Below are 24688 nucleotides of genomic sequence, written 5' to 3'. Positions count from 1 at the left end.
TGTTACTAATAAGAAATATACAGTGCGTATATTACTCTAGTGTCTCATCAACTAGAGTTCCAGACCACCAAGTACGCGTCCATTAAACACATTCCTCCTACAAAGTATGTAGTACCTACATACTTAACCTACCAGAGGTCCCCAAACTTTGTACCTCAATGGACCACTACTTGTCTAGCCTAGAAATTTGATATAGTATTTGCTTGATTCTTCTGAAAGCATCACATGCCCATTCTGCGGTGATTCTCTATAAAATATAGCACAAAACACTAAAGTAGTAAGCGATCCAGTAGCAGATCTGTGGGAAGCTGTACCAAGTGTGGTGTATTTTGCGCATTAGCTTGTATGTGCATTAACGTAAAAAAAATCAGCGCTATCGTAGACCCCATAGTCCAGTAGAATTAGCTTTTAAATCGGAAATAATTCCTACAAAAGATTTTATTGTTTTAATGGCTTCTTTGGTTGCCCATTAAGACTCTCCTAAGTTTTCGACTTCGACGGAGTTGTGCTTAAGTTGTGGGGGCCCCCGAAAGAGGCATTTTTTCGGTTTTCCGGTTATACCGCGTAAAGGACTTACCCTATCAAAAACTGGTCTTCATGACGGTTGAAGGGCACTTAATCCTGCATTGAATAAGACCAAATTCATATGTTTTGGACAAACCGTTCTCGCGCTAAAGTTCGGCAAAGTAGAAAATATACGTATAATTAATGACCCTCTCCACGTCCAATGGTTTGTTACCCACAGGCTTCCAAGTCTTGAAAAGGGCCACCTCAATCAGTGTAACCCTATCAAGGCTTACGAGCTTGATGCGCCTATCCTTGTTCGTCCCAGACGTTCCTTAACTGCGGTTGCTGCACCTCTTCCTGGCACTCACCTGAACGACTCTGTGTTACCTACTGTGGCTGCCCCTCTTCCTTGTATCCTCCTGCATGACTACGTTGCCTAGCCGTATGCCTGGTCTAAGGTTCGACGCCAAAAATCAACAACAAGTTCATATTAAAACGCTGAAGAGTTTTTTGTTTGTTTGTTTGAACGCGCTAATCTTAAGAATTACTAGTTTGATTGAAATCATTATTTTTGTGTTGAATAGCTCATACATTGAGGAAGGCTATAGGATATATACAATCACTCTACAACTAATAGAGGCGATAGTATTTAAACTATTTTCACTCGTACGAAGTTGATTTTGTGGCGTCGAACCTTAAACCAGGCATATGGCTAAGCAATTAAATCGTACAGGAGGGTACAAGGAAGAGGGGCAGCCACATTAGGTAACACAGAGTCGTTCAGGAGAGTGCCAGGAAGAGGTGCAGCAACCGCAGTTAAGGAACGGCTGGGACGAACAAGGATAAGCGAATCAAACTCGTGAGCCTTGTTAAGGTTACACTGGTTAAGGCGACCCTTTACAAGGCTTGGAAGCATGTGGGTAACAAGCCATTGGACGTGGAGAGGGTCATTAATTATACGTATATTTTCTACTTTGCCGAACTTTAGCGCGAGAACGGTTTGTCCAAAACATATGAATTTGGTCTTATTCAATGCAGGATTAAGTGCCCTTTAACCGTCATGAAGACCACTTTTCGATAGGGTAAGTCCTTTACGCGGTATAACCGGAAAACCGAAAAAACGCCCCTTTCGGGGGCCCCCACCACTTAAGCACAACTCCGTCGAAGTCGAAAACTTAGGAGAGTCTTAATGGGCAACCAGTGAAGCCATTAAAGCAAAAAAATCTTTTGTAGGAATTATTTCCGATTTAATCAATTTTTGTGTTTAATTCTACTGGCCTACCAATTTGAATTGCCATTTTTGCATCTAGTCCAATAGGCCTTTTGCTGGTTGAAATTAGGTAAATTAAAATTCTTCATTAGCGTATAGGCATTTTTCAGGGAATTTATTTTATACCCTAAAAGACAACGTAATATCAGCTAGTGCTTAAAAGAAGTTAGAAATTCACTCAGCCTTGAAGGCAAAAGTTGACCTACAGAATTAACTTCTGGGGGTCCATATTTACGAGTTTGGGTATCACTGACCTAACGAATGGCGCGCACGGCGATTTATCCGCCATTGAGTGTTGAGTGATTTACATGCTATGCGTAGTACAGACTAGTTAGTGTATACGAACTACTTATACCTAAGTAATTTCCACTTTCGAATCCTTGACTACATCTGACTTGATGAGGCTAAAGTACGAATGTCGAATGAACGAAATCTATAATCGATTTGTACCGTGAAGGAAACCACTTATACCTCTAAATAGATTACTGCGACAAATTACCTTATACAGGGTGGAATTTTGTAATGCCACCTGCAGGAAAAGTATTCTTAATACTGTGGGTAGAAAATTTTACTGAAAGAATACATTCCATCATTTTTTTAAAGAAATAAATCTGCATTCAAAGATTTCCAAAAAGCATGCCAAATCCGAGAATCGAACCAACTAAAATCTAATAAAAATTACACCTTGTATATTTATTGCATCGATCGTTAGGGTTTAGTATTAAATATGGATGAAATCTCTCTAACAAACTTGATAAATCAAATAAATGGAAAACCATGAAAATCTTAAATTGTTTACAGAAAATTGTATGGCAATGGTGAATTTTCGAAAAAAATTCGGAAATCTTTGAATGCAGTTCTCTTTCTTCCCAAAAATAAATTTTCATCTACAGTATTAAGAGTACTTTCCCTCCAGGTGGCATTACAAAATTCCACCCTGTATATGGATAAATTACCATGTATCAAGAAAATTAACTCTTAAAATTGAAATTGAATGAAATATTGTTCTCATTGATTTATATTTAAGTAGTAAAAGTATTTCTTAATAAACTGACTTGCTGTCCAATATACAGCACTACATTTAATTCACCGGAGAAAAAACGTTATACATAATTATAAATATTTATTTAATTAACAACAATCGTATCTCTAACATTACAGGTAATTTATAAAAAAAAAAAATTTCAATCATCTTAATCTACGAACTAGAAAGCTCGTTATTTCTAAAGTCAGTTAAAAAATAGCCTCGTCAGCAACTACTCATATGGATTCGTGAAAATGCGTAGTACTTACTCTATGGTACTGGCACATAATATTTTCTATACCTAGTAAAACATAACTAGGGGAGATCGAGGAGAGTTGTGACACTGACGATTTTTTTAACTTATTAACTACTAGCGAGCTCGTAACAATGCGCGTTTTTAGTTTAAGTCTCGAGCTAAAAAATACACGCTGTTGTGAGGTCACTGATTTAATAGGTTGCCGAAAAATAGACAGTGTCACAACTCTCCTCGGTCTCCCCTATTGCGTGTAGGCTGAGATTAAGGTAAAGTATTGTCCGAGTCACGAGTACCGCTTGCAATCTAAGTTATGTCAGCCTTAAAGTGCCCGTGTTCCTTATATTTTAGCATTTGTCAATGTTATTCCAGCGATTAAACTGCTTTCATAGAAAGCCTGCTAGTGCCCACACGTTGACGTTAAGCTTTATATTTCCTAAATCCAAAGATTATACAGGTTGACGTTGCAATCAGTATCCAAATTTTTTAATAAGCTTTATAGAACAATTTAACAATACAACTTTATCTTAATTAATTATTTTTAATTGTGGTATTTTAGGCTTTGCAGTTAACTGTGTGTATGTATTTTTTTTTCTATGAACGAAGCAAATTATCCACGTGTGCCAATTTCGAAACCGCGTGCTGCGGATAAAAATAATTAAATATAAAAAAAAATGATTTCTTTATGTAAATCGTTGAGTCGCTCCTAAAAATTTGGACACTGATAAGAAAATCGCCCTGTATAAAAACGAGCTTTATATTAATATCAATAATCAAATGGAATCTAAATTAAGTAATCGCCTGTTTATAACATATTAAATTACTAAATGTAAGTGCATTTTTCGTTAAATTATAACCGACTGCAAAAAATTCAAAGCTTAATACTTATAGATAACGATAGACACCTTTAGTTGTTACTACTCGTATTATAATAGGTTTACCTCCTTATTATCCTAACAAGCTAGATTATTAATTAAGATTCGCAATTAAGATATTACTTCTATACTAAAATTCGCTGTAAGCAGGCTCTGCATAGTTACGATTTCGTTTTCACACTTGCACGTTTCTTGAAAGTAACTAGTGAGTTTTTATTTCATTATTAATAGAAATATTGTGTAAATCATGTTAATAATTCTATTATTGTCCATTTCTCGAGTATAATTCCATTAATGAACAGTACGTTAACGTTTATAATGCAACGTGCATAATACATGTTATTCATCTTTGTTTTATCCGACTTATTAGATGTATTTATCTTTATTTTATCTTACTTGTTAGATATATTTATTGTAGTCATTATGGTGTAAAAAATGTGAATAGACGACGTGTTAATATTTTATATCTCACACTAGCTGTCTTAATAACATTGTCACATTGTTAGAAATTGGCAATAAATCAATATTTGCTTTACGCGCACTAGGTTATACATACAGGGTGATTTTTTGAATTTGCATTCTGGATGCGGGCAACGCAGGACCATTCATTATGGAAAACCTTGGGGGAGGCCTTTGTCCAGCAGTGGACGTCATTTGGCTGAAACGACGACAACGAATTTGCAATTAGTGTCAAAATTTTTAGGAGCGACTTAGAATTAGTAACTTAGTTGATTTACGTACAAAAACACTATTCTTTTTTTCATATTTAATTATTTTTATCCGCTGCATGCGTTTTCAAAATTGGCACACGTGGATAAGTGGATAGTTTACATTAATAGAAAAATACGTACACACAAGTAACTGCAAAGCTTAATAGACATAATGGTGCACGAAAATAAGCCTTAACATTTTAAACTTAAGATATGGGCATCCGCGAATTAGATTTACAATTTTTTTTTTTGCGAAAAATACTAAGATTAAAAATATATGTACATAGAAGTACTTAGTATTATGAAATTGTTCTATAGAGCTTATTACAAAAATTTGGATACTGTTTACCAAATCACCCTGTACATTGATGCAATTTTTTATACAAAGCTTAAAAGAAACAATACAGTTGTTTTCAGATCGTTAGATCATTAAAATTCCCTGTCTGTTTTACACGTTCTTCTTATAACTTAAACATCACACCTCAGTACAATTTATTATTTATTTAATCTATTTTAACGAAAGTCTGTATTAAATCAATTTCTTCCTTCACCAAGAGCAATATTTTTTGCCTAGTTTTATTTAAATCAATAAGCTGCATCAATTGCAACCAGTTCAATTTTAAAGATTGCTATTATTTTGGTAAAAATATGAGTAAAATTGATATTGAGAGAACAATGACTTCCATAATGCTTTTTAAAGCAGTTATTAAAGTTTTCATACCATTGATATCATCAACAACACTTCTATTCAATGTACCACTGCGTAGATACTACTTTATTAAGTCTCCGAGCTACTCAGGTGCATTTATAAAGTTGCAGTCAAGATATTTCTAGTTATCCTTCGTAAATACTCGTAGAAATGTATAAAAGTTATGACTCATAACTTCATTCATAAATTCTAATGTTTCTGCTTCATTGAGTGATTAGTTACTAGAGTGTACAGTTTGAGTGTACGCAGCGTGGGACGTCCACCTACAAGGTGGACTGACGACATCGTAAAGGTAGCAGGGAAGCGCTGGATGCAGGCTGCTACCAATCGATCGACGTGGAAAGCATTAGGGGAGGCCTATGTTCAGCAGTGGACGTCCTATGGCTGAAATGATGATGATGATGATGACAGTTTTTGTTAGATATACCACATGCACCTGCTTTTTATACTGCTGGTATTTTCCGTAGCTGCTTTAAAAGCTACAAGTCATTATAAAGTCTCAGCTGACCTGCTAATAAATAAGAAAGTGTATCTTATCGTCATAACGTAATCAGAATTTTATTCTCGCTCCGAATAACTATTTACCTACGCTTCTAATCGGACCACTGTAATTGAAAGTAATATTTTCTAAATTAATTTATTACTTACAACATTGAATTATACGTCTACAACATTCTATTTGGCTAAATCAACTCATATTAGAACTATACTTTTTCTAAATTAATACACTATTTACTAAACTTTTACCAATAAACATTGTTCAAACAAAACATTGTAAATGACGGACTCAATTTTATAAAAGAATTAAAGATACCACAATATTTATATTTTTATTAACTCGTAAGTTATTCTTGACTTGTACGAGACAAAGGAATGGTCGTAGATGGCAGATCACACTAAACAAGTGCTATTTTGCAGCAAAAATATTGGTGCTATCGCCTGTACAGTGGGTACAGTCAGCGTCAAATAGTTCGTGACACCCAAAGTAGCCAAAAAGTTCGCAACACTTGGAAAAAGTTTTTGTCAACTTTTTGACCACTTTGGGTGTCAGTCACGAACTATTTGACGCTGACTGTACGTATAAACATTCAATATACACTCAACATCAAATAAACCGCACCTTCCGCGACGCGAACTTTAAAGATTTTCTTCTGACACAATTATGGTACCCCAACAATATTGGTGTTATTTGAAAGCCCAATAAATATCCTTAAAGAAAAACACATTTAATTTCTTAATAAATGATTAACATATACCATAAATGTGACTTGAAAAAAGACCTCACTTTGGGCTCACCTCTGGGATCAATTAGACCAAATTTTATGGTTATAAAACCAAATAATGATCACACGTGTCCTCTTTAACAGATGGATAGCGATTAATCCCAACTTAACAGTTTTATAGTCATAAAAAATGGCTATAGCGTAACTACCTATTTTGTGAAGAAGTGACTCTGGATCCTTGTAAAGACACATTTTTGGGGTAAAAACCTTTCCTTTAATGAAATGAAGTTTAGAACTAGGCTTTCAAATGGTACCAATGTTGGTGGGAAGTGGGGATGCATACGTTTGATAAGTGCTTGTCGCGGGAGGTGCGATTTATTTGATGCCGAGTGTAGTTATGTAAAACGCACACAAATATAACATCGTGACGCCTCAGGGGTCTAAACTATTACCCGTTTCCCTTTGATATGCGTTTCGAAATAAGGAAACGTGCAATTATTGTGTAAAGAAGTTCATTCAGAAACGAGTCTAGTTATACGTTTCTTCGTTTATGAATGAATTGAATAGACATCTAAATAAGTACAAACATTTTTTTTAATAAGAATGAAACCTTGGGTTGGTACAGTAAATAAAACGTAATTTTATAAATCGGTTCTACGTTATAAATCGGTTTAAACATGCTAGATCGATTATGCTGTTAAATTATGCACCATTATGATAAGAAATTAAGTTAAATACCTAACCTTTATGGCCTTCATAGGTTATAATAAGCGTGAAAAAATTGCAATTAGGTATTTTTATTTTCTTAATAACACTTTTTGAGCATTATGCATATAGCACCGGCTCATTGGCCAAAGTAAACTACTCTACTATAAAAATGTTTGAGTATACAGAAAATGCAAATATGCAACTTTCTTGTACTTAGATCTGACATTTACTTCTTCGTAGCTACTTATCTACATAAAAAGCGAGTTGGGGAAATTATGGGTGAAAACCCTTTATGTATAGTAACTAGACATGTTCCCACGGTCAGGATAGTGGATAAATGACAGGCTGGCGCTAAAATTTACATTGCCACCAATAGTGCCCCTTTAGAAAACTATTTAAAGTTTAATGAAGTCGTGTAAGGTTTGTATTACAGCTGTAGTGAAGGTTTTAGCCGGCATCCCAGTTCACTTAAGACGAATGACTGAGCACTGGGGTCTTTTAGGGGATATGTTTTGTCTTTCGGACTTACTGAGCCCCACACCTATCCTGTCACTCTAGGATAGGCTCAAAACTCAAATCTGTCTTAGTCATAGATGCGTACTGTGATTGATCTAATTATTGATATAATCTGATGTTAAATATTTAAAAAAAGTATTGATTTTCGTTCTGTAATACATCACCAAGTATTATTGTAAAATATTGATGGTTACATGTAAATGGCATTCTGGCGTTTTTTAAGAGCAATTGTGTTACAACTTATTTTATAGTACCTACCTACCTAGATGGAAAATTGCTGCAGATTGATCATTGCTAATTAATTTATTGGATGTCGGACAGCAATTTCATGTCTATGATAAATCAATGAGGACACAACAAATTACACAATTTAAATAAATCTCACTAGGATATCAAGATACGTGTAAAAATACATGAATGCTAATTAACATGCCAATCACATAATGAGTGCGATAAAATCATGGAAACTAGGGGACGTGGTACAGTCGACATCAGACTATAATTTTACCAGCAAACTCGACTTTATTATGATAGGTAAAAGATCTTACAGTGTTAAACTTGACGTGCCATCCGTAGTATCAGAGATCGCACTTAGGATGCGCTTGGGTCCATTCTCATAATAATCAATGTGGTGATCGCGCGGAGTAAGTATACCTAACTGAACATAATGACCCACCCGTGGCACATAATGGTGTGAACACAGCAAACACTTTTACTCGTCATTTCATTCCATATGTCATTATAAAGCGGTGATTGCTTAATGATTTTATATAGGCGGCCGAGGTGACAATACGCGCGCCATGATTGGATAATAATAACTCTGGGCAGTTCTTATATTGCCAGCAATTTGGGCACACTTTCGATTCGCTACCGCATTGTTGGGACAACCTTTGAAAATAGTATCTTAAGTGTTTTTTCCAGCGTTTTCACTGAGTTTGTTCGTCGCTAATTTTGTGGTTGAACAGTGAAAGTTCACGGACTGTCGCAATTATAGAACAACTCAATTAATTTAATTAATTACGCTTTAACGTCGTTGTAATTGTAATAAGTTGTCAGACTGAAGTAGCGAGTTGTGCATTAGAGCATTAATAATGTAGCCACGGCCTAAGCACACCTAGTAATTGTATATTGACAGATAATAGATAATAACACCGCAAGAGTAATAACTATAATAAATATGTGCCAAGCTGCCCTTTAAATCGTTATGTTTACCAGACATGATTTCTGTCGGGTTGGGGGCGTATCAAAACATTAAAGCCTTTATAAATAATAAATTGGCCTGTATAGAAATCGAATCTAAGGCCTGGCTTCCAGCAAAACGAAGCGGAGTGGAAAAAAGAGGATATGTGTCGGGCGGACTAATTTACTATAGAATTTGACAGCGGCGCGGCGCGTCGCAAAGTGGAACTGTACGGAGCGAAGATATGTGGAAATAATTAAATCTTATTGGTTATTGAAAACACTTCTCCGCTCCGCTCTGCCTGGTGGAAACCGGACTTATGGCTTCAATTGGGCTGGTTGACCGCACCAAACTGTCAAAATATTAAACTGACAAATCATTCTGTTCCATCCTTGGAACTAAGAAAAACTTTAATGTTAGTTTTTAGTTAGTTCCCTGCACCACTCATCTTACATAGGATTCCACGTTATCTTCAACGACTTCTGGTTCAATTTCCACATTATTGGTTTGATATTATGCTGCAATTAAAACGGTAGAGCATGGGAGCCATGATCGCACGCGCAGTGTGTCTAGACCACAAAGGGCAACTACCTTTCATTCATCAATATCGTCTACTAGTTGTTCGCGCGACTTCGTACGCGTGAAAATAGTTTAAATAATATTTCCCGTTTTTGCAACATTTTTCTTTACTGCTCCGCCCCTTTGGCTGTAGGGTAGGGAAGCTTCCAGTGAAGATCAACTTTCTTACAGCTTCACGGTTGTTTTTACTCTAAGTTGATCTTCATTGGAAGCTTCTCTAGCGTAAGTAGGTAAGTAAAAACAAACTGCAAGTGCTCGCCAAAGTGAGAAAAAAATTAAAAACCAAACATAGGTGAAAGTTAAGGAAAAAAACACAAAATTAACTAAGCAAACAACTGTCTCCTAAACTAAGCAAAATCACCTTGATACCTTAATTTTTATTTTAGTTTTAAACTTCAACTCTTTGGCCACCCTGTATTTTCTCATTTTAAACCGGTTATGATTAATTTTAGCATATACAATAAATTAATACATTGGTCATTAGAAACTGTCATTAATATGTTTACTGATTATGCTGCAATGATAAAGAGGGGCCTATTTTCCACTGTCTGTTCTCGGTCCATCTAAAGAGACGGATATGCCGGTAGCAGTACAATAATTAAGTGAACATTTAATTTTTGCCGGATTATAATGATGCTTTTAATGAGGATCATTTCGATTTTTAGCTGTGAATGCAGATTTATAGGGCTAAGAAATCCTTAATACACAGTGCAAAAATTTTTGTTCTACGACAAAAATTGACGAAGTTATGGCCAAATTACTAAAAAAGTTCACTGACCGCCCGGCGCGGGGACGATGACGTCATTATATCCGATCCGAACGCTGCCGACGTACTGCGTGGATAGAAAATATTTTTTTCTAGCCAAATTATCAGTTTTAGAGAAAAACTTGTAATGACATTTATTCATCAGAATAAAGTAAGCTATCGATAGGTAATTTTTAAAAATAGAAATTGTGAAAAATAACGCAAAAAATCCATACGCTCATACGATTCAATGGCACGCAGAGACGCGATTGGGGTCTCCGCGGTGGTATATTTGGCGATTTATTCAAATAAAGTGTTCATAAGTGTTGTTAGAGTCATATCTTCTTCCAAGTAAAATATAAAAATGTATAAGTATTAATTTATTTACTTCTAACAATAAGGTATAGCTGAGGCAGATACACTCTGCCTAGGCTACAAGACATTGCTATGAAAATCATTTCGATGTACACGCAATACCTACCTGTTATTTAGTTTTTCTGAGTTAAACCTACGCACCTACCTATCTATTCGCCGTTCCCATGGGCGGGCCAGCTGCTGCAGGAAAGGACAGCCGCTCCGTGCTGGAAATCTATTTAATCTTAGCCCAGAAGTTGGGTATGATTACCCCCCCCCCCCCCCCCCCCCCGGCCCGAAACTGGGTATGACTTGACCCCTCCCCCTCCCCCCAGGCCAGAAGCTAGGTAAGGCTTGCCCCTACCCCCAGGCCATAAGCATAAGCTGGATATGACTCCCCTTCGGCCAGAAGCTGGGTATGACACCCCCCCCATGCCAGAAACTGGGTATGACTTGACCCCCCCCCCCCCTCCCCCAGGCCATAAGCTGGGTAAGGCTAGCCCCTCCCCCCAGCCTATAGAAACTGGTTATGACTTGACCCCTCCCCCCCCCCCTCCCCAAGCCAGAAGCTGGGTAAGGCTAGCCCCTTCCCCCAGTCCATAAGCATAAGCTAGGTATGACTCCCCCTCGGCCGGAAGCTGGGTATTACTTACCCCCTGAAGCTGGGTAAGGCTTGCCCCTCCCCCCAGGCTATAAGCTGGGTATGACTTATCCCCCCCCCCCAGGCCAGAAACTGGGTATTAGCATCATATTATGTATTATTATGTTCAATACAAACAATCATTAAGTTACACTCACCCCAACCGCGTCTCCGCATTGCATCGAATCCTATGAAAATGTGGTTTTTGGACATAGCAATACTTATTTTTCACAATTTTTATTTTTAAAAATTACTGGTCGATAGGTTACTTTATTTTGAAGAATAAATGTTATTAAAAGTTTTTTTCTAAAACTGATAGTTTAGCCGAAAAAAAATATTTTCCATCCCAATAGTACGCCGGCTGCGCTCGATTCGGATATAATGACGTCACGCGGCCTTGCGTACGTTGACTTTTAGCGGCAAAAACGGCCTATGTTTATTACTTAATATCTTCGTAAGTAATGGTCCGATTTGGATAATTCAAAAAGATATATCTTTCTTATGTCTTAAAGATTAACGTAGATACTAGTTTTATTGAATTTTCTACAACAGTACTGATCCTCATTGGACGCGGATGGAGCGATGAATCGCCTTGCGGGGTTCCGGGATCGATTCCCGGCCTAAAATAGGTTTTGTAAATAGCTTAGGTCCGGGTTAAGAACGCCTATAGCTACATTTATAAAGTTATTGTTACAGGAGGATGTTAATATCTTACTCGAAGATCTCACAAAATTGGATTGTTTTATTTGGTACATTATCCCATATTTATAAGTAAATAGCATGAATTTATTAAATTCTCTATTTATGTAGAAACTTTGCATTTTGTATTGTTAGCTTCTTTTTCAATAAGTTAATTTATGGTTTAAGACATTTATTTCTCTAAAAGAATTACATTCACTTACAAGAGAAATACAAATTAACCTTAAAACTATAGATTATTTAAAGTTTATACAATTTTAATTGTTTACATTTTAATATTTTTTGCACGATGCAGACGCGTACAATAGCAGTCACTCGAATATTAATATTTCATAAACTTCAATCTAAACATTTTTAATTGGTACTTAGTTCACATGGTCTTCTCTTTCACTTCATACTCTATTTTATTGTTATACTAATATTATGTTCTTTAATCGTGAAAATTATAATAGCTCTATTGACACACTTGAATTCCCGCTAAACTGAAAAGAAACACTAACGACCAAAGAAAGCTGTAAGTTTCTTCTTTAATGCCATTATTGGCATATCACAACAAAATTAATAGGCACATTATTTGCAGTCTCGCTGCATCATTTTACTTTAATAACGTCAAATATTTGTCAAACTCCACATAAAACCACCGGTTACAGTTACAGTTACGGTTAAAGTAAGATGGTGCAAACTCAGCCTAAGAGCCGTGGGACCGCGCACCATGGGGCCGTTCTTGACTCAGATTACGTAGAAACCTAGATCCTAGAATTGGGGTCAATCCTCGACACCACGGGGTTATGACCTCTGGTGACCATTGTAACTAGGTCTACACGAACCAGGAAACTTAACGAAGAAGAAACTTATTTTTGGACCCGTAATTTGTACTTAGTCCAATAAATAAACATTTTCATTTCATTTAGATATTTACTCTACTTAGTGTTATTTGATTACAGAATGATAAATTCGACATAATTTTAATTGGGATTCCTCATGCGAAGTATCATTCATCATGAGGTCATGTAGTCTCCACCACAGAAGTAAGACAGACAAAATCTGGGCAAACGGGGGATTTCAACCACATGCTAGCCAAATAACAAGTCAAGTAATATCCCTTAAGTTTCAGCCAAACCAACGCGTGCAGATCGCGTAGGCGACGGCGATGGCGATCACTGCGCGTGCATAGATTGCCGCAACCAATGACAGGACGCGTTGATGTGAACTCATCGCTACAAATTCATACACGACGTCTGATCGCCATCGCCATCTCGATGGCTCCTACGTATACTGGCGTAAGTGAAAAAAGTAAATTTTACAGGAGAGCCATTTTAGTGGCCAGAACCATATTTTTGGGTCATATCTTCTGACCTACTAAAACGAATTTAATGAAATTTCACATTTAGCCTTAACATGTAATGCTTTTGCTACTGCTGTTATCAATTTTTATATTTTTCTTATATATTTTGAGATTTTACGCATTGCCCTTTTACGTCGGCATATTTCTATAATTTCATGTATATTGTTCAACGTAAAGAGACTTAAATGACAACGTAAATATAATATTTTAAGCGATTACTCTCTTTATTTATGCATGTAATTATTTTAATTGTTATCATGTGCTATATCAATAATAAATCAGTTAGAAAAAGTCGTTTAATGTACCGTTTTACGTTTTAACGCAAATACGCCCATATACTGTGCTCGAGATTTAGTTAGGTCTTTTAACATAATGTGTCATATTTTTAAAAAATATAAATAACTTGAAAAAATCGAATTGCCTAAGGCGGGAATTGAACCCACGATGCCTTAGGCAGTTCGATTTTTTCAAGTTATTTATAATTTTCAAATTAGTTTAAGATGCGACTCTTAACGCTAAAAATTAAATAACTATACAGGGTGTTGATTTCAATACCCGCCATATTTAGGGAGTAGATTAAGTAGCTTATTCTGATCACGAATCAGCAAAAAAACTGACTTCCAAATTTTTTATTATTATTTTTTAAATATCTACGATTTCCATAATCGACCACTACAGTGCAGAATAGTCCCCCAACGCAAACGGCGCGCGGCGCTCACCCGGTGACCCGGGCAAGCGCTGCGCCCCCCGTCCCACGCCCCACTACCCGCGCTCGCCCATGAGTCAGTCAACTATCAGCCACAATCAGCTGTGAGTTCAAAGACGACTACTGGACAGAGCTTAATCCAAATCTACCCTAAAAATGTAATGAGTAAATTAGTTACTTACACCTTATCATGTTACGAGTTTATTTGTTGTTCTAAAAACTAATTAATTAAGTACTCTTTAATTAATAAAAAAAACCTTTTACACGAATTTGCTTCCGCAAAATATTTTTTTTTACAGAACCTACATTATTATTATTTTTTAATTAAACCATGCTTTTATGTGTGTGATAAGCTTGTACCTACTTATTATCATTCAAAAGTACTGTAAACAGATGACCATAATGCTCTTTCATACAGGTTCGTTATTCCTTACATTTCCAGCTCTCTACCTTAATAACTTTTACGTCTTATAGTAATTATTAAAATAAAACTTAACTTACTTAATACCGCAAACTGAACACCTAGAAATAACACACTGGCAAACTCTTGTTCCTTCACTTTCGATAGGAGATAAGACAAGATTTTGTTTTTAAACTCGATTGATTTCAGTACCTAAACAAAATTTCATATCTTAAAAGAAAATTTCATATCTTTCATTTGGAGCGGTGACTTGTAATTGAATACAATAATACCACCGCCTTGCGCGCGGCACGGCGGACATCGGGCTCGCACGGAATAGGTACTTCCCCATCTTCGTGTTTCGGGCGTCATCGGGCGGCCGGCGCTCAATCGTGGATCATCGATTTTCTCTGTTCATCAGTCCGATTTTGCTATCCACGCAGAGAGGCCGCGCGCACGCTCCGCGAAATCTAGCTCGTATTTAGAATACCTAGTACTCAATCGCTATTTTCTTATTTCTTGCCTTGTAACTTCAACTTTTCTCTTCCTCTCTGCTTGATAACTGTTTTCTAGTACTTATTACTTCCTACTACCGTAATAACGTAATTTCATTTCTATCGGCGTTTAATTTAAATACCCTGAACGAATGTTACTTAGGTTCAGGTTAGACTTCCATTCTTCATAACTTACATAAAATAATTCATCATCATGTTCGGGATTATTTTAAATGAATGTAATTTCATTACACGAAATAACTACCAAAATTTATTGATATTCTTATCGTTTTAATAATAACGATTAGTAATTAAAGATCTACAAATCATTTGCATTTGAGTGTTTTGAAAGCTTGCTTTAAGAGCATTAATGATAGGACGAATCTTTAGTTCACAAAGATTAAACAAAGTATTTTTCCCGCCGCTTTTACATTCTCATTCGTTGATAGACTTCCTGTACTAAACTGACGAAATTAAACTTTTCTGATGTTAAAAATTACGTAAAGTAGTTGAAAATGAAGAATAACGATAACTACCGATTCACGACGACATTCGATGGACGTATTTCATCGAATGCACTTTTCTAATTGCAAATTTGCGATTTTTGATTGTTTTGTCGTGCGGTTTTGAGTATTTAGTGTGTGAAAGTGTGATAGTGAGTGTAATAATAGTGAGTGAGTGTTAGGAAGATGCCAAACCATACGTACAGTGCTCGTGAGTACGTAAACATGGTTTACTGTTACGGGAGGGCACGTGGAAACGCATCTGAAGTCGCATCGGTGAGTAGGTACCTAGTTCTAAACTTAAAGGAATGTGTTTTTTTTAATGTAGGGAGTAAATAATCTGGTAATTTTGTGTACAAAATACTCCCGCGATTGCGGTAGGTAGTGGCGGAAAGCGCGTAGGTACGCTCCAATACACACACACACACACACACATAGGAAACAGCAAACTAATTTAAAACGAACTTTAACTTTAGTTAGTCAAACAAAAATACCTATTTACACTACCTATTTTACGTGGCTTCCTTCAGTAGACTATCAGACATGATAAGCGAGCGATCCGCGTAGCTCGATGGGTGCCGCAGTTGAAACGTATTGCAGTATTACGAGCCACAGTACAGTTGATGTCGCACGGAAAATATTCGCTAAAAATTCTACTTTAGTTTGTAATTTTTTTTTTGGTGGATAATGCGTTTATATAAGTCATAATAGATCACCTAAATAAATATGGCGAGGATTGAAATCAACACCCTGTATAATGTGTCATAATTTATAAATAAAACAATTTGCTAAATATTTTCATGGCTTTATTTAAGATTTGGATTATAAAAAATATATGTTTATGTAAGCAACTACTCGTATAAATTGACGAATCGTATGATTGGGCTTTATACGTGGCGTAGTTTTGCACATACGCCTATTTGCCTAAAATTTTATTTTGTATCTAATGGAAAAAAAAATTTTTTTTCTTACTGATGTTATAGATTAGAGCAAAGTGAAATCATTGCTTAAATAATTGGAAAAAGGCGTAAGCGGCAGTTTCGCCCTTATACGTAGGAGCCATCGATCTAGCCTAGTCGCCTTTTACGATACCTATCCACGGAAAGAGTGGGAGACGGCAGTGGTCCTTTTCTCCTCTGTCGGAATCCGAATCACACGTCTAGTTTTCTATTACGAAACAAAAAAGAAGTTTGTAAAAATAAAAGTGCCTAAAATCTATTTCTCCCATCACATAACGCTTTCTTATAAAAGCTGGCATAACAAAGAGTTGTTCGTGCAGTCTACGGGACGCTAATCGTCGTTTAACTTTGACTAATTAACTCAAACGTCCCGTTAAATATCGGCAATAAGAAGACAATAGAGATAATGATGAATTTTAGAAAATTTTATGGTAAAGTTGCGCCATTGATAGAGTTGTACCGCTGATTTTGTTACATGAATTTGTTACATGTTTGAATGGTAAGTTAGAAAAATACACCTTGTTGAACTTGTACGGTCAGCGTCAAATAGTTAGTGACACTCAATGTGGTCAAAAATTTTAACCGCCTTTGTGGTCTAGTGGTAAGACCACCTGCTTCAGACGCAGAGGTCCTGGGTTCGAATCCCAGTGGGGGCAGATTTTTCTGTTCGGTTTGGTTGCTGGGCTTGTTATAAGTCCGCCTGGCTAGCTACCACCATCTTACCTAAGTCTGTCGCCATAGCAACAATGTTAACACCATTATTGTGTTCCGGCTGTTAGAGGTAAGATAGCCAGTTTCTCTGTGGTTGAGGATTCCGGGTGAAGCTCGCTTCCACCTTCGGCCTGATCATCACTTACCATCAGGTGAGATACAGGCCAAGAGCTTCCTCGTTGTGGATAAAAAAAAAAGTTGACAACACAACCTTATTCCAATTACAAACAAACACGTGTTGCGAACTTATTGGCTACTTTGTGTGTCACGAACTATTTGACGCTGACTGTAGCATAGTTGAAAATCGTACTAAAAAAAATGCTGCTTACAATTTCAGGAAACACGAGTAGGTACATACAATTATTTTGTTGTTACGCACGTAATATGTTAGACACATAAAAATTACTAAAATTGAAAATGTAAAGAAAAGCAATTACACCTAATAGGCTAAAATGTTAAAGGACTTATTAAATATTATCTATTACACATAATATAAAGTAAAATACATAAAAAATATTTTTATTTAGAGCCTCATTTAAATTAAATACTTACTTACGTATGTAATAACTTGGAAATTTAACATTTATGATGCTCATGTTGAATCGTAAGCAGCATAAACTAAGCAGTTAGGAAGTATTTATCAAACGGTGTTTTAATAAAAAATCGTTTATGTATTGCATTAAATAGATAGAAAAATACTCTTAATGTATGCGACAAATAAACAAGAAAGTTGTAGCCAAAAATTTTAACAGTATTAATGCTAGGAAATGATTTTAATAAACAACGCATGAGAATTGTAACCCAGATACGATACTATATGAACAAATAAAAAGTTACGACCTTCTAAAAAATACTACTACTGTTTCGCCGTTACATTACTCTTATACTGAATTTTGACTGTAACTTATACAAGCAATCAATGCTAAGATTGTCCTGTCCTTCCGCGAATCGTAATATAATTTAATCCTGCCTCTGTCATTGCCGCTGTCATTATTGAATTTCTCATTAAGCCTGCAAAACACAATCATCATCAGGACTCCTATAAAGGACGACTAAATAGATTTGCGGGTGGTCGGTTAACTATTCCTGACCGCAGTAGTACATTAGTGATGTCAGGTGTGATGACGTATCGGGACAGGGGTCTACCCGGCTATGTAATTTTGATTTACCAACTCTAGCCCTCGCTTTTTCTTAGCTAACTTTCGAGTGAGGGCGAGATATGAGTAGAGTACAATAATGAATCGAATCTGTTAGGCGTTATAGCACCCACAATTCGATAACTAATCGAGTGAGATGACTATGTCATTCTCATACTTAGAGTAGGCGCACACCGTTGATTTTTCGTCGGCCGATAGTTTAGTCGGACAGTTGATCAGTATGGCCATGTATGGGAGTGCGCACACTACGCCGATTCGATTTGGCCGATTCTTCATACAAATTAAAATCGGGCACAACTATCGGCCAACTAAAAATCAACGGTGTGCGCCTACTCTTATACTTTTTAGCAAATCGTACGGCCACTGAGTATTAAGATACTCGGTAGAGTGTTAATATCAATGTATAAAAGTTATCTTAATATCTTATCAGAAACTTTACGTGTTAAATCGATACGAAATCATCTTGCTTACCTACCATACGGACGACATACTCGTAGATGAATATTTGAATTAATAATATTAACCGTGTCTAAATTATATAGTACAGCCGCTGCTACAATAAAATTACTGGTTTTAAAGATCTAGGAAGAAACTTTACTCATTAGTCCAACCGCCAAGATTAAAGATGATCTTATCACATTATTTATAAAGTATGTTTTACATTTATTAATGTTTTTAACATAATATGCCTGCAATTTGTAAGTTACTTTAGTTAAGTTTTGTAACAGCCGGCAGATGAAAACTCAATCTTTCATAAAGATTTGAAAAGCAAATGCTTTCTAAATACTGCAGCAGACGTCTCGCGCGATCATATTTACCTAAGTACTCACAAAAATTGGGGACGTCCCGCAAAACCCGCTATACCTGGCAACATTGAATGCGTACCCGGACTACCCAGTCACGAATGCATTCCGCTATGCACCATTGAATTACCGCTACTAATAAGTCACGGTCAAATATAATCCTCGTGAAATTAACTTGTACAAAGCACGATGGATACAACGACCGACGTGGAGACCCCGCGGGCTGATTAGGAAAGCCAATTGTTTGTGGATGGGTTCTTTCAACTCTTCCGTATGTTAGGATTAGCATCATACAAAATATACGAGCATATTTATCCACTACTAGCGGCCGTCCGCGACTTCGTACGCGTGGATCTCGTTTTAGCCCCTTAGGGGTTACTTAAATTTTGAGAGCACCCAAGAGACTCGTAGCACTTGTAGTTTCTGAGATTTCGTGATGAGTGAGTGAGTCAGTCGTGACCTTTCGCTTGGACAGTCTTTCATAAAATGCGACAAACAAGAAATATGTGATCATTAGATCTCCCCAACCCGTCTGGCCTGTGTGGGGAGTGTTTTTTTTTATGGTACAGGAAGCAAACCTGGTAAGTGATTACCGCTGCCCATAGACTGACACGGAGCCCATAGATTGCTAGCCTTAGATAGATGTAGGAATCCTGTCTTTTCATCATCATCATTTCAGCCATAGGACGTCCATTGCTGAACATAGGCCTCCCCAATGACTTCCACATCGCACGGTTGGTAGCGGCCTGCATCCAACGCCTTCCTGCTATCCTGTCTTTTGCCTCTGGTAAATTAGAGAGGTTCGTGCTCCTGCAGTGGCGACTTATTGACCTCATGATGATGATAAGAGACTTTTATCTACCATACCCTAATCTTGTCTGGTCTTGCAAATGGATGATTCTAGAACATTCGCACTACCAACAGGAAAATTAACGACTTATAATGCCAATTAACACTTCGTTTATTCTGTGAAATCTCTACCTAGCGGTAATTAGAGTTAAGATAAAGCGTCCGTATCAAAAATATCAGTTATTCGACATAATTTGCAAAAGCAGGCCTCTAGCGACTTGCCCGACTTCCAAGAAGTTGGTTAAGTGAAGTCTTAGGCTGGGTTGCACCATCTTACTTTAACTTTGACAAACGTCTGTCAAACTCCATACAAAAACCACCGGTTATCGTTAGTTATGGTCAAATTTGTGATGGTGCAACTCGGCCTTAAAATAATAATTTATTTGAATCTGTAATCGGCCGCGAGCGGGACGTAAACTTCCTTAGTTCATTGTTTATTTACTGAAGGATAACTTTGAATAGGCCCGTTTTAAAAGCTTTGCAAATTGCTTATTTTCTCTTTTTTTTTACTTGTTTGCTCTAATTTCGCGCTATCGTCTCGGCTCACGGGTTCGTCCGCGATAATAGGGTTTGTTTTGTGTCAAAATTATTTTTTTGTCAGGAGACGACCCGATACAAAAACATTTTGTTTACCTATTACTAAAAGAAAAAAAGTTATTGTCATAATGGTAAAATGAAAAATAATGGATTCTTTTATTTAAATACGTAATAAAAGAATCCATTATTTTTCATTTTTTTTATTTAAATAAAAGAATACTCAGGTATTGAAGTTAATTATAGTTATTTCCACGCACTTTTCATTAGTAGAGCAATCCGACGTCTTCATAAACAGCTATCTCCTCAATGACCTCTTGACGAAAAACAAAAACCTCACGGACTTAAATTGTGTTTTGAGAAAATACAATCATCATCTCCAGATACCATCATAGATAAATTACTACGCTAAAAAAGCTGCCGAAATGAAATGACAACGCGGCGCGCTAGTCTTTTGTTATTGCGTTACACGCACCAATGCGCATTTACTTCTTTTACTCCGAAACTGGGGTAATTGTTTTGATAATGTCATTTGAATATGGGCGCAGGGTTCGCATCACGTAGGTTTTTGAGGAAAGTTTATATTTCGTGTCGTGATATTTTGTTAAGTTTATGCCGCGTTAGAGATTGTCACGCAGTGCATAGGGCGGGCAAAAATAACGAAATACCTTAGTTCATTTAAAGGTTTATTTTTGCATAAAATGCCCAGACGGCTATCAAAAACATAAACTTTAAACTAAAAAACAAAAGTATCCAAAAGTATAAAAACATAGATAAATATCAATCGGATCGGTACCAAGGTTGGTCCACCTATCGGTTCCCAAAACTACCTTTTAATATGCTTAATTTTGAGCATCTTTTGTGAATATACTTAGGAGCCATAATTATTCATACATTTGCCACATGATTTTGTTCACATTTCGTTAATTTTTAAATTGTTAATAAATTGGATCAACACGCTAGTCACGAATATTTTGACATTCACATATTGCGAATACGTAAACGCCAATGTAACATACTTTCATGCAACTTCCTTTTTAACTTACGTGAGCACCCCCAAATATTTCTATCGGGAAGCAATTCCAAGCATCATTGTGCACAGTAAAATTTCTTCCTACATACGAATACCAAATTAAGATATAATTACACGAATCACTTTTTTACCTTCAAGATTTTCGTAAAGATAGTGATGTATCATCGTCTACAATTACTCATGAGTAGGCGTTAATGATGCTAATTAAGTCATCTTAATTTATCATTAAAGTTAAATCTGTTAAGTGTAAATCAGTTAGCCGTAAACCTACTTCGGGTGATGGCGTGTTTAGTATATTTGTTTCTTGAGTGATGTTGCTTAATTAGTGAACACAAGACATTTAAGTTATTGTGGAGAGAATGCTTCGGTTCGGTTAGAAAATAGCGGTGAAAACGATTGATGATGCAATTAAGGATTTAATATAGACCACTTACAAAATCGCCATGATGTTAGTACTGGTCTATTTCTTATAAGTATTTGTAATTCTGTTCATTACCGATCAATAAAGTGTTTTGTTGCTCACATCGGAGTTACTTTATCACAATATAAAGAAAACAATTTCAGATTTATTGTTTTTGTTCAGGTTATTTGGTTCATGTATTTTATTTATGTTATGTTTACCTAAAAACCTAAAAAACGTGCTTTTGTTCTATCGAAGTGCGTTTTTCTCTAAGAAGTTGCTTGACAAACGAAGGTCTCATCAAGTTCCATTTCAGGCAGTTTCCAAGTTTGATACACTAGGTACTTTTATTTATATTTGACTAACTTACACGGAATGTCCAGTGAAGTTAGGTGAAATAGAAATCTTGTATTCGATTTGTTCCCTAAATTGAATGTTAAATTTTTATCAAAATAAACATACCATAGAGCTTATAAGATTGAACTGTTGTATAACTGGTGATGTCCAGTTACTCCTATTTGAATGTGATCGATCATACCACAGAAGTATCCAATCATTCTGGCCATATACTTATGCGTTTTCTTGCATGATAATACAACTAGCGGTGTTTTCATTCTATTCTTGATGGACTACTGTGCAGCCACATTGTTCAGTGCTGAATTTCTCACTTTGAAAAAGGTCTTACATTACCCTCTTGGACAAGCTATAGTGATATCTATGACATAGAACACAAAATCGAAATGGAACTATACTTTTAACTTTTTCAAAGTAGAGACAAGCAATCACGAATTATTGAGTTAGTGTGCGATTTGTTAATTCACCAGAATCGTGATATTCGTGGTGCACTAACTGTATCGATTGCTGAGGTAAATCGATTAGTATCATATTTCTGAAGTAAGATAGATGTAACTTAGAAACAGCTATTTGCTTTTCCTGTAAACTGTAAGGAATCATCTCAACTTGATTTGTGACTTCGAATTATGGTAAGTATTTTTCTGGTGAATTTCTTTGCTGTTCAAAAAGCAGACCTCTTATCGAATAGATAAGGTCTTATTCTAAGACTAGACTATTTCACGTAGGTATACAAATTCCTCTAATAATTTGTAGGCATTCGTATACGAAATGGAATTTAAATGCTCCAAAAATACAATACAAAAGAATACAAGGCCAAACATTTTTGCGAATAGTAACGCTTGATTTCTCGAAAACGGTTCGAGGAAGGGACGCGTGAGTGATGAGAAACTTTGCATAATTTCATGAATTTTCAGTTAATATGGAGTGTTTTACGGGACAATAGCGTGCTTTTCGTGTATTTTTTTCACAAAGAGGTATCTTTTTGGTCGTCTAATATTCTCAGACAACAGGCTCTACTTGGGTTGCTCGTAGGTTGATAAATCTTTTTTTACAGCTCTAATAAATTGTCCACTTATTATTAGAGAAATAGTCTAAGATTAAAATCAATTTTCTCGCGTAGGTTTCACCCAAGGTTATAATAAAAACTCCATAATGTTTAATTTAAATGCAGATTAATTTTCAACAAACTCACCATAATAATTATATAGGATAATGACTAGTAACCAGGAATGTTTAGAGACGTGATGATTCTTATCAACACTTACAATTTTTATTTAGCAATATTGAAATAATGATTTTTCTGCCTCATTATTAACATGCGTCCATAATAGGGCATCTAATGAGAAAAAATCCTCTATTTATAAAAATCCTACCAACTTTCTTTATACCACTTACTGCTGTTTATTCGTTTGTCTTAGCCAAATGTTGTCCACTGCTGGAGAAAGGCTTCCCCCAAGGAGGCTTATAAATATAACTTTTTCTTGCACTTCATTTTTATTCAATGTGATTTTTTTGCATTAAATCTGACCTAAATCCATTTCCTTACGTGTGAGGACAAACGGTGCTTCTTTCGCATTTATACAAGTATAGCAATGGAATTTCCTACCTTTTCTTTTCTATAATATGCATATTTTATGCCTATAAACCTTCTTTTTGAATCACTCTGTCTATTAAAAAACCGCATCAAAATTCGTTGCGTAGTTCTAAAGATTTAAGCATACATAGGGACAGACAGCGGAAAGCAACTTTGTTTTATACTATGTAGTGATAGTAATGTACCTACTACTTATTACATTTTCTACTTTTCTGCAGCCTTACGCGTGGCGTTTGGCAAGATCCTACGAATGTATACTTTATTATTATTTTCCCCATAACTTCAGTTACGAGTTCATAAGCAATATCCAGATTCCATTCCCTGCAAGGGCCGCAAGGCTGACCATAAATTCTTCGGTCTTGGGCCTTTCTCTTTACTTTCACTCGCTAAACTACGGGCCCACTTCGCTATTCCTAATCAAATATTTCTTAGGGATACATTATTCCGCCAGGTAATGGTTTTCCATTTGTTTGATGACCTTTGTTTATGTGATAGTTACATTTCACTCATTAACGTTAACAAACATGCGATCCATATGCCTAGATGATTGGGCAACCAAGGCTCAATTTTCTAAAATAACTACTAAAAACCAATTTGTTTTCAATCAACTGTAAAAATATTTTTGAATTTACTTTGAAATCAATAATAGTCATTTGTGCTGGTCAAATAGTAACGTCATAGATTGAATTGGATAGTATGGAAACCACACAATTGGGATAAAACCTGTATACTGCACGGCAGTGTAAATACAGTGTTATTTCATCAATAAATATTTCTAATTGCAAGTCTTTACGTGACTTTACATTGCCTCCGTTAACCTGAAGTGTGAACTAGACGCATAGCGTCACATGAGA

The 24688-nt window shown here is 36.1% G+C and overlaps 1 protein-coding gene and 1 non-coding gene across 2 annotated transcripts in view; both read left to right on the top strand.

Annotated features, from left to right (window-relative positions):
- The window catches only part of LOC135079345 (elongation factor-like GTPase 1), a 198466-nt gene that overhangs the window by 97560 nt on the left and 76218 nt on the right, over nucleotides 1–24688 (top strand). The window lies entirely within an intron of this gene.
- Trnal-cag (transfer RNA leucine (anticodon CAG)) lies at nucleotides 16984–17055 on the top strand. Its single transcript has one exon. It is a non-coding gene; the product is annotated as a tRNA-Leu (tRNA).

The sequence above is a fragment of the Ostrinia nubilalis genome, chromosome 16 (genome assembly GCF_963855985.1).
Source record: "Ostrinia nubilalis chromosome 16, ilOstNubi1.1, whole genome shotgun sequence".
In the NCBI taxonomy this organism is placed as follows: Eukaryota; Metazoa; Arthropoda; class Insecta; order Lepidoptera; family Crambidae; genus Ostrinia; species Ostrinia nubilalis.
The sequence above is the reverse complement of the archived record's forward strand: the minus strand, read 5'-3'. Positions and strand labels throughout refer to the sequence as shown.